Below are 12,295 nucleotides of genomic sequence, written 5' to 3'. Positions count from 1 at the left end.
AAGTAGTGAAAAATAGCAAAGTGTATTAATTAGCAGGTAATTATTCTCTAAGTACTTTTCTGTTAATTGTTCTATGTAATCTTATGATTGTGATGATTATTATAGATGTTTCATGGTAAAAATTCTGTGTATGTTTAGCCTTCATTGTCTTACGCTCAGGGGCGTATATTTTTCTAAGATAAAATTGTTACAATTATTATTAACGATTGCTCATTATATATTACATGTTAAAATAGGTATATATATATTGAGATGTATGGAAATGTAATGTATTCAAAATTGCATATTAGAAAGGGGTAAAATTGAAAGAAGAAAATATCTGACAGAAGTCGCTTGTCATAAAATTAAAATGTACTGATAAAATTGAATTGATTTTTTTTAAATGGGAAAGTATTGTAAAATAGTATTAAGTAAAGAAAATAGTGAGCTATAAAAATTTAAAATGTGAAAACAGAAGTGCGGTTACTAAGAAGAAAAAGTGTTGGGTTACGAGAAAAAAAAAAGAGAGAGAGAATAATAAACATTAATATATGACAGCTAGAATTTTGGAAGAGTAGAATTTTTATAAAAAATAAGAAAGATAAAGTTATTGACAGAAGATAATAAAAGTTATAGGAAAAGGAAAGACCATGTATCAGAAAGAATAAATGAAAACGGTTTCGATACACAATTTGAGTGAATATTACGGAAGATACAAATACAAGTAAGCCTAATAACGAAAACAAGATTAAAACGTGTTATAGAGAACAACCCAAATTTGTGAAGAAATTCACATAACTCAAGTCACCGTCAGGGAGCAGAAGTATACAGCAGGAAATAGGAGTACAAGACAACACGAAATAAACTAACAGAAGTTGGATAAAGCTAGAGGGTGCATAGTGAAACCAGAAGTGATCAAGGAGAAAAGAAAAAGAAGTTTAGTGCATCGGACAGTATTAACAAAAGGTAAAATAACTAAAATTTATCTAGACTTGAGTGAAATTTAGTATGGAATATTCGTATTCTGAACATTGTTGTTTAAGTTAAGTTTTAGTATAAGGATTGGCGTAGGAAAAATATAATTTTATTTAAATTGTATAAAAAAAAAAAAATTTCAATTTAATATAAATTATTGAAAAACACAGGATTTCATTCAGAGATACTTTCTTCTAAAGAACCACCCTTAGAGATAACAGAATAAATTTTTGTTTACATTCAATAGAAAAATTTTATTTTCAAATTTATTTTGTTTTGAACACATTTAATTTCAAAAGTAATTATATATTGATTATAACCAAAATTATATTCAAGAATAATTTATTTTGACAAAGAAAGATATAAATTTCAGTGAGACTAATATCTACTTTCTTAAGCACTTGAAGGTAAGTAGATATTCCCATTTTGACAAGTTGAGATATCCAAAGGTACCTAAACATAATTATATACACAAATTAAATTACACGACTAATAAAAAAAATAATAACAATAAAATATATTGTCGTGACTGCCCGGATATTGCAATAACAACTCCTTTGTTTCACATTTAACCTGTTTTATCATGATTACATTGTTCGAAAAACAAGTAATAAAGCATTTCTTGTGCTCACTTTATGTCATACGCATATAAGAGCCTTGTTGAATTTACTAACATTTTCGCCCGTAAGGAACTAATCTGAAAAAAAGAATAATTAAATACCAAAAAAGAATTGCTAAAACAGATCTTCCGAAATCTCAACTATAGCTGGATTGCCTCCTGTATGGGACTCCACCCGCCCTGCCGGCTAACTAACACCAAACCTCTTCAGTTTTACTTGGAAGTGTGTATGTATAATTCGAGTGAGGTGACATTTACTGAGAAATTAAATTAAGTCGGGTGTTATTTATCATTAGCAAAGGATCCTAATGTATGCCTTTTGTTAGCGGTTGTTTTGTATTTATATTTGGGTAGTTAGAGCAACGATCGTGGGTTTCTTTGCCATGCTCTTTCAACACAGGAGCTCTAGGTGAGCCTGCCACTCTCATTTTATGTTAAATGGTTGTTAATGTTTTTGTCGTTCATTCTATTTGACACATGTTTGATTTGAAGACTGTTGTACGTAAATAATAAAGTTAGGTGTATTTACTCTGCTTTTGTTTTATAAAATTAAACCATACTTCCCCTCTTTAAAGTTAGTAGCCAGCGCCTTCCGGTCAATAAAGAAATAGTTGTATACAACGTAGGTATTCCTTATGACGATCACATATTTTTGACCACAACTACGTTTATTTATATTTTTTTCGATCGAACCCGAGGTTGTTATACTACAACATATTATTTAATCGTGACTCTCAAAGATGCTCCTTATTATTCTTTAAATATTGGCACCCTCACATGAAAATTGTTCGCTACATTATACAAAATTTAGTCTTTTTAATTCAAGGGGTGTTTGTACAGATTTTGCAAGAATACCATTGCCCTGACAGAACAAATACATCGAACTGCATAAAGACCGATACTTCCACAAACATATTAGATTTCATCGAAGCATATACTACACTCGTATACGTTGCAGGATTAGCGGTGCACGAGGGCCCGGAGCCGTAATGATTGATCGGGACGAATGAATCATACTTCTGCAGGGCGAGTCCGCCATTTTGGGGCAAATCCGACGAAATTACCTCCGTTTATAAATAATGTCTGTAATATTTCATCATTTGGAACTTTAAATTTGTTCGATGTCCTAGCAAAGATTGCCCGGTAATCAATATCTCCAAAGGGAGAACTTCACTCATTTAGGTAGAAATTACGAGGGGTCTGACGGGAAATTGAGGTTACGGCGCGCTTCCAATATTCCAGTTTATTAGCTTATCGCGCGGCTAGGGCAATATTATTTTACTTCCGGCGTTTTTTTAAAGGCAATATCCTGTTTTAATGCGAAATCCAAATATGCAGCTTTCAGCTCGCTGTTGTGTTCGGGCGTTGCAATATTTGCGTCGCTCATTACGCTCAGTCTCTTAAATTGGACTAAATTTATTCCATTAAGCGCTCAAAGCTTATTATTCAATCCGGCTATTTATTAAAATCAGCGAAATTGAGTCAGTCTAATTGATTATAAGAAACGGAACTCAATCTGGAAATCACAATTCTCCCCTGGATTTTTGCTTCTATTAAAAATTAAAATATTTCTCTTTGAAGCTTGTAAATTTACAATGCTTTTAGGCTGATGCAATATTAATTTTTAACGCTGAAGGAGCAGATTGATTTTTAATCAATTTCTACAGGCTGTTACAAACTCGCTTCTCACTACAGGGATCTCGGAAACGGTAAGAGATACGAAGTAGCTTAAATGGAGGCAAAGTTGCATAAACAGGGGACCAACACCTCTAAAAAATCGATACTAACATGATTAGTTTTCGAAATATTTGAAAAAAAAAACGAAATTTTAGAAATCCGTTTTTGTTTCATTTCAGCCTTGTGATATTGGGAAAAGAAGAACACTTATTTCCCACTACCTTATGGCATAATCAATTTTTATATGTAGCGTTTCGTCTCTCCAGGACCATCATCAACTTCATTTTTTAAATATGTCTCCACTACTAGTCATACATAATTCTATAAGTTGTTGCGTCAAAATTAAAACGTTATTACAATTTTAACAAACTAAAACTCCAAATGAATATTATACTTATAAAAATTACAGTAAATATTCAAAAACGTTTCAGTTTTGGCAAATGTTGAAAATGAAGCTAAACATAATATGAACGGAATTTATTATACCTGTAACCGCAACTATGAAAGATCATGTCAGATGTATTTGTATGAATATCCTGAACAAAATTAGATCGAAATTTGTCTGAATTTTGAGCATCCGAGAAACCTAGAAATAACTATGAGTACGGGATTAAAATTCTAATAATGTTTTATTGTAACGTGTGATGGTAATGGATTAAATAACTAGGTGGATTTCACATGGCCTACCAACACTTAGACACACGACAATTCAAGAAACATACAAATCTAAAAAAAATAGATAAATTAGGAACGAATGCATTGAAGATTTTTCGAGACAAAACGTCTGAATTTGATTCGGATCGAGTCATGAAGGCTTGCAAAAAATGTAATAAAATTTCGAGGGTTGTATTTAAAAAAAATAAGTTGATGATGGTCCTGGAAAGAAGAAACGTTACATATAAAAATTGACTATGCCTTCGATAAAGAGCATGGCATTTGTGCGATATATGATGAATGGGATATACACTAGCAGTAAGTCAGACTTTAAAATCGACATCATAAAAAACAGAAAAATACGATGAGGAGTACTAAAAATTATACACGAAGAAAACAATATCGTGTTACCAATGACATAACATTTTTGCCTTTGCTACACTGTACGTATTCAATATTTATATGATGTCGTTATAATTATTGTAAATATAGTTTATTATTGGAGGTTAAATTCATTTCATTAAATCAAATATATCAAATATAAACATCTTGGAGCTCACATTATGATTTACCTAATGATAATAAATAATAATTGATGAAATAATACTACTTGAACAATTTTTTACCTGCAGCCTCTTGGATTGTTCTGTAACATCCACAGTAGGTGCGATTTGCTGCAGGGATTCGAATCTACAGCTGAATACCAAGCTACCGCAGCTCCTATCACTGTGTTACTACATTTTAGACATCCCTGACATAATTGTTTTAATGGAATAAAGTCATGTTGACTTGAAATTCTAGTAATATAGATTATATGCTGACTTAGAACTGTAGGTAGACAGGTAGACAGATTATTATCACAGTAAATTAAAGTTTTTCCAGTATGTGCTAGATTTATATAGAGTGATTCAGTCATAATTTTAACCACGTATTCGAAAGGCCTAATAAAGACAGAAAATCGAAAAAAAATTACTCGACCTTTTAAATAATAAGCAAAGTAACCCCCGTTAATTCGACGTCCTACTTCGTTTCACATTTTCTAACAGGGAACGCGCTTGCGAACCACAGAGAGTTCAAACGTTGAGGCAAAACAGCTGATTTCCCCAGTCGTCTTGGATTTTGCAATTGGTTTCAAAATCAAAGTACAGCGGATCCCAACTTTATTAACAAAGTGATGTGGACGGATGAGTGTTGTTTTAGCTGTACTGGCATTTTAAATAGGTAAGTACCATACTACTCTTCGAAAATCAATCACTAGGTATACGTACTACAAACTGAATAATCAATTATAAAACATAGTGAAAACGTTAACAATATGAAAAATTCTAAATTATAATAATCAAACATTCGAAAATAATTATTATCCGTATACATTTGTTTGTATTAACAAATAAATAATACTTGGTAATTTTTAAAATGTAAAAAATTATTTTATTCATTCGTATCTAGGTAAAAAGATCTGTTTATCTCTTGTCGTTCACTGTGCATTAAAACGCAGTAAAAACTAGGTTAATGACCGAAAAATACAGTAGGTCAAGACTCAATTGCGATAAACCTGGATCAGTGGTAAGGAGCAGTCCGAAAAGAAGTTTAAATAATGATTTGAATATATTTTTTTCTAATCGCGTATTGATATTCTACTCATATTTCCCTATCTTTCTTTAAAATTAAAGACATTATGGCTGAATCACCCTGTATAAAACTGAAATAAGAACCAAAATAAAGTTATTACATATATCCAAATTGATAAAAGCGTACATTAGTTATATAAGTACTTTATATTAACTTATCTAATGTTATGAATATGAAAACTGTAATACACTTTTTGTCTTTCCAAAAATTGAGCAAAAACTTGTTAAAATTGTTGAAGGAACACAATAGCCAAATTATTTTCAGGTGGATAAATATAGGGAAAGTATTAATAGTATCCAGCATCAACAAAAATATTGATTTGGTGGTGGTTTGCTATAGATCTTCAGATGCCATATCTGATTCCAGAGCAATTTGCGCATGATCATTCTGAACATTATCAGATTTTTCTAGGATCTAGAATTTTTTATATACAGGGCTGGAAAATCCACATGGTCCATCTGCCTTTATTGAGAGCGACAAAGTAAAGTAAAGAAATCCGTGCGTTTCATTCATTTCATAATCTGAATAATCACGGCCCGTTTCTGGTTAGAAGTGGGAGTGACTATTCAGATTATGAAACGTCTTTAATGTAACCATCCTTGTCTATCGCACGAATTTCTATGACTTACTTTATCGCTCTCACGTAACGGTCGATGAACCATGGGGACTTTCCGAACCTGTATATTATTTATACTATATTCTAGATTTTAACAAAAGTTCAATTGCTTGAATGTTGCTGATAGAAATCAATTATTTATATAGTTAATGTTGATGTGAAGAAATAACTATCGAATAAACGGCTGTCGTTAAAAATACGATAGCAATTTTCTCCGTGTATTCGTGAATTACAAGTCCAAATTAGTCCAAAAAACAGCTGTTCCATCATTCCATTGTTAAAGACAAAGAATTTAAGAAAATGACTATCTGCGTCGACCTGAATTCATTTACCGCCATTATTCTATGGCTAGAAATTGGCCTCAATGATTTGGGATCGAGGGGGATTATCCCTCTTTATCCTGCCTCATCTCGTGTAGGCCTGGACAGCCTTCGTAGGTGGGCCCCATCCGTCGTCTACCCCGACCGCAAATGCGGCCGGTGTAGGCGCTTTGTGGGACCTCCTTTTGTCCTGGCTGGGCCCCGCCGGCTAGGGCCCTTTCTTCTGGCGCTCTTCTTGCTTCGCCGGCTCGTCTGTGTAAACCCCGGGGGTAGTGTCATGTTTATGTGTGGTATGGTTGGGTAGGGTAGTGCGGCTATGCAGCCTGGGATGCGCTTTGCTAAGGTGGCCCTTAGGCTAGCGCGGGAGGGGAGGGTAATTCATTTACCGTCTATTTAAAATTCAACTGTCAAGTTTATGTCACAAGTTTATGCAGTGAGTAAATTTATTGCGGATATAGGGACCGTACTGGGAACCAATTTACAAGTGAAATGTTTCTAATGGGATAATGAGTAGATGATATTCTTGCGAAACCAGTCATTTTCATAATTTGTGAGAATATATCAGAATTGAAGAAGACACTGAGGGTTATTTTCGCTGTACAGCAAGAATGAAACGCTCTCTCAACGGTAATAATAAAGTATTTTATTGAAAACTAAGTTGTATAGAAAAAGACGAGTTGACGGGGTGAGTGTTCGTTGGAGAGTCCCCGTGTGTGGGTCGTAGGTAAATGAGTACGTATCTGGTCGCCGGCGCCAGCCCGGCGTAGACCCTTCCTGGAAGGTTGGTGCGTCCGGCGGCGTAATGCTTAAAAATGGGTCACTTGATAAAATATCTTACTTAAAATAAACTAAGCTTTTTAAATATGAAAACGATAAATAAGCAGTAAAACTTCCTATGTCAGTTCCAACCGTCATCTCAGTACTTGGTTAAACAATAGACGCAGATAGTCATTCTCTTAAACCTATTAATGTATTTTACAATTGGATTTCTAGATGTATTTAATGATTCATAATGAACACAAAACAAATGATCCCTTAAAATCGTGGTGATTTTAGTTGTTTTTTGCAATTCCCCAATCTATTCAGATGTTACGATGTTAATATGACAAAGATCTTTTAAAGAGAACGTTCATTATTATAATATAACTGTGTAACTGCTAACGAGGTAATTCTCCTAAAAACTTATATTCAACATATAAATTCGGAGTCGAGTGGTACATATCAAGCACAGGCACATATAATTACGAAGTTAATTTACGTAAGCTAGCCGATAACAATAGTCCTCTGTTTTCCCTTCAAACTAAACCGAGTTGTTTCCCTCATATTGTGTCTTCATCTGTGAAAGCTTTGGAAATCGCATTAAAGCGGGGGTGGATATCGTGGTGTCAAACACACTATTTTTTGCCAGTGATAAATCTAAACTGGAGTGCCTGCCGTTCGCTTGTTGAGATCCCCGAGACGCGGAAACCACGTCAAATGATCGATAAATCTTGTAATTTATGATACGCAGGGTCCACCAGGAGTTGGCTTAAGAGGGCTACGTCGAGAGGGAGGATCTGGACGAAATACAAAAACTGCGATCTGGGAACGATTCTTGAAAAACTAACTTAAGTAGTTATAGGCAGAAATTGCTGACCTGGCTCACAAGCAAGTCAACGCTCCCAAATAGTTATTTCCAACATTCAAAAAAACTGCATTTATAGTGTACCTTGTGAATGTAGTAAACGTTATATTGGATGGACCTCTCGATGGAAAAACTAGGATAGATGAGTGCATTAAAAAAATAATACTTAGATCCTGAATAGGGTTTCCCGATATTCGATAAAAATATCGATACAATACTCTCTTTGACAATATTTGCAAGAATAAGAAAAAAAAGCAAAAGCACGATGATGATGATAACGATGAAATGGATTTTAATATACTATTTGTAAAACCAGAAGTTTCTTTGACGTGGGAAAAAGAGATAATTCAATATTTGGACTCTCCAAGATCAGGAGCAGAAACTGATGTTTTGGATCAGTTCAATATTCAATAACATAAAGAATACTCAAGGTAGAATACTTAATCTGGTTTTACGCAACATTGCGTTATTGCAGATAGGGCCCATGATATTATTCTTACTGAGGATCGTTATCATCCAGCTATTGTTATAAATATTAATGCATATTCAAAAAAAGGAAGTATAAAATAACTTTAATTTCAAAAAAGCAAATTTTCCTGTTTCGTATGATGTTATTTTGAATACTAACTGGTCGTTCCTTAATGAATACACCCATCCAAATTATGCATTAGACGCTTTTTATGACAAACTGAATATCATTTTTGAGGACTGTATTTCAAGGAAAAAATTTGTTCGCCGTGGTTGATAAATTAATAAAAACCATTAAAAAATATTAAACAAAAAAGTAATGCACTCAAAAAATATAGGAATACCGGAAATACTACTTTCTTAAACAAGTTTAAATATCTGCATTCGTATAATGACCAAACTATTGATAATCCACATAATATAGTTCATATAGTTTTGCTGACTTATTCTCACAATCGTATACAAAACCGGGTAAAAATCATTGTCGAACACCTACATCAAACGTTAATGTGCTAAATATACTAAACTTTTCACAAGATGAAGTCTATGCTGCGATAAAACAAGTTAAGCCAAATATGACAACCGGGCCTGATTTAATACCGGCATTTTTTATAAGGGACTGTGTCTCTGCGTTTGCTGTCCCATTAACAACTATCTTTAATTTATTAATAAAAACTTCTTGTTATCCTGAATGTTGGAAACTATCTAGAGTGTCTCCAGTGCACAAGAAGGACAGTAAGAATGAATTGGTTAATTACAGGCCAATTTCTATTATTTGCAATTTCTCCAAAATATTTGAGATTCTATTACATGGCTTATTATACAGATCCTTGTCCGGGCTGTAGTCGTGGGAGCAACACGGTTTCATTAAGGGCAGATCCGCTGTTACTAACCTTGTCCAAAAAACCCAATTTATTAGCGAGAAACTTGACAAGATGAAACAAGTCGATGTTATCTATACCGACTTCACTAAAGCTTTTGACAGACTCAACCACGACCTCTTGCTGTACAAACTAGATGGGTTTGACAGCTGTGTCCGAATCACTTTTGCAACTTTTTAAATCGCATTTACAAAATAAGTATCAGCTTGTTCAGCATCGTGGTTTTAAATCGCACAAGTTTCATCAAGTATCTGGTGTGCCTCAAGGATCTATACTCGGACACTTACTCTTTGTTCTTTTTGTAAATGACATCATGGTTGATCTACAAGTACACCATTTAATGTATGCAGATGACCTTAAGCTATTTTGCGAAATAAACACCATTGCCGACTGCTATTTGTTACAGAATGCGCTTAATGTCATTAGTCTGTGGTGTCTAAATAATAATTTAACGCTAAATGTGCCTCCAAGTGTAATATCATTACATTCACAAAAAAAATTCTCACATTCCACAATGTTCTATCTTCCATTTTCTGAAGCGTCTTCAGCGATTTGCTGAAGACTGATACGTGCTAGAGCAAAAATGATGACGTATTCGTATCCAGCGCTCAAAAATACACCGAAAACCATATATTGCATGTGTGGGTCTGATACTTTTTTTTGGTGTGGTATAATAAGCCCATGACCTTTGGGGGTGATTTTGGGGGGGTTGGGAGCGGTTTCCGGTTTGTGTGGCCATGAGAACTTTTGATCAGGATGCTCTGAAGAGTTCATTCCGAAAATTTGAGAAAGATCCACCGGGAATCTATTTCCATAAGGTTTGTGCGGGGTCCTTTACTTGGTTTTCCCATAAAAAAGATAGCAGACTTAACTTCAATTTTAATTAGTAATTAATTAATTACACGTCATTAGAAAAGTAAAAATAGTGGACTTGTCCAATTGTCCAAGTTACTTTAAAAAGGAAATTAGTAGAGATATTCCATGATATACTCTGGTCACTGGCAGTGGCTTATCATCCAACTTTTTAAGTGAGAGTGAGAGTGAGAGTGGAAATAGTTTATCTAATTCGATATAAACAAGTTTGGTTGGTTTCTCAGCGAAACGATTCGAATTATTTAATAAATTACTTTATCAAATCAATAAAAAAAATGATTTTTATCAACTCGGGCCTTATAGATATCTTGGAAACCCTAATTTTCCAAGTTTTTACCCGTAAATCTAATCATCTTTATTTTTCATCCTCAAACTCATGCTAAAACTGACACCCCGTCTTTATGAGCTTTGTTCACTAAAGTAAATATCCGATACATCCGTTATCCTCCGGGATTACTCCTTATACGAGCACCACCGTCAAGGACGTGAGTCGCGGGGGCCTACACATGTATATTTATTGCGTGTAGTTCGGGATGAACTCCGAGAAACTTATGCATTGTACGGAATCCCTCTATATCTAGCCCGCTTGCACCATAATTCATATTTAACATTAAGGCAGAGGGATACGTCAAACGAGAGCCTAAAGGACAAAATAAAAGCCGTCTGGGGTCCTCATTCGAATTTTGCACGCGACCCGAGCTCCGTTTTAAGAATACGAATAACGGATCGGCGTGCAGGGCAGTAGTCGGCGCTCGAAGGTTTTGGAAGGGATTCCAGGGGTATCTACAACGTCTTTATCGAAAAAGAAAATGGTGATGACAGATTTACAGATTTTTCTGCGGAAAGCTGAACTTTATAGTGAAGTTTAACACTGTAAAATTTCAGATTTTAACATTGAAAATGATTAAGGAATCGGTAGGGTAACGATAGGTGTTAGGAACATAATATACAGGGTGTTTCAGAAAGACTTCCCGTAAATTTAGGGGGTGATAATACGACAAAAAATAAGAATNTCCTTATACGAGCACCACCGTCAAGGACGTGAGTCGCGGGGGCCTACACATGTATATTTATTGCGTGTAGTTCGGGATGAACTCCGAGAAACTTATGCATTGTACGGAATCCCTCTATATCTAGCCCGCTTGCACCATAATTCATATTTAACATTAAGGCAGAGGGATACGTCAAACGAGAGCCTAAAGGACAAAATAAAAGCCGTCTGGGGTCCTCATTCGAATTTTGCACGCGACCCGAGCTCCGTTTTAAGAATACGAATAACGGATCGGCGTGCAGGGCAGTAGTCGGCGCTCGAAGGTTTTGGAAGGGATTCCAGGGGTATCTACAACGTCGTTATCGAAAAAGAAAATGGTGATGACAGATTTGCAGATTTTTCTGCGGAAAGCAGAACTTTATAGTAGAGTTTAACACTGTAAAATTTCAGATTTTAACATTGAAAATGATTAAGGAATCGGTAGGGTAACGATAGGTGTTAGGAACATAATATATAGGGTGTTTCAGAAAGACTTCCCGTAAATTCAGGGGGTGATAATACGACAAAAAATAAGAATTTTTTGTCTTTATGAACGTATATGTCTATCTCCTCTTGTTTTCGAGATACAGAGCGACACAATGAAATTATTTAAATAGAGTTTTTACGAAAATTTCCAAACGGTGCGAAATATTTTTATGAAATTTGGTATTCCGGGTTTTTTTAAGGGCGCCAAATACGCTGGTCTAATTATTTTTTGTATATTTTATAGAGAGCGTTAGTTATCGTATTACATTTTAAGTTCAATTATTTTAAGATTAGGTTTTTCGGGCTCCAATTTCTAATGTACAGGGTGGGCATATAAGCGAGGTAAGCGGCTGTATCTCAGAAACTAATGATCGTAGAGAGCTACGGTAAAAAATTTTATAGGTAAAGTGGGCAAGGGAAAATGCTGGAAATTATTTTCAAGTTTCCAAGATGGCCGCCAG

The sequence above is a fragment of the Anoplophora glabripennis genome, unplaced genomic scaffold, assembly GCF_000390285.2.
Source record: "Anoplophora glabripennis isolate ALB-LARVAE unplaced genomic scaffold, Agla_2.0 scaffold24, whole genome shotgun sequence".
NCBI classification, from domain to species: Eukaryota; Metazoa; Arthropoda; class Insecta; order Coleoptera; family Cerambycidae; genus Anoplophora; species Anoplophora glabripennis.
The sequence above is the reverse complement of the archived record's forward strand: the minus strand, read 5'-3'. Positions refer to the sequence as shown.